We start from the raw sequence: 240 nt of genomic DNA, 5'->3' as shown, positions 1-240 counted from the left end.
ACCTCCAGCATATGGGGCTGCTGCCCTCCTCCTTTGAGCCCCAGGCACCGCCCCTCTTCCTTTCTATTTTTAAGGGAGGAAGTGACTTGATCATGGCTACAGGTAGAGGGGAAGAAGCTCTGGGGGTGGAGTTCAGATCACAGGTGACAGGCCTGGCTTTGGGCAGAGGGAGCACCCTCTTTATTTCCAAGAAGGATGTAAAGGTAGGAATGGCTATGTGTGATTGGGGTGAGGGGCATT

This window comes from Otolemur garnettii, unplaced genomic scaffold (genome assembly GCF_000181295.1).
Source record: "Otolemur garnettii isolate 467f Iridium unplaced genomic scaffold, OtoGar3 scaffold00043, whole genome shotgun sequence".
Classification (NCBI taxonomy): domain Eukaryota; kingdom Metazoa; phylum Chordata; class Mammalia; order Primates; family Galagidae; genus Otolemur; species Otolemur garnettii.
The sequence above is the reverse complement of the archived record's forward strand: the minus strand, read 5'-3'. Positions refer to the sequence as shown.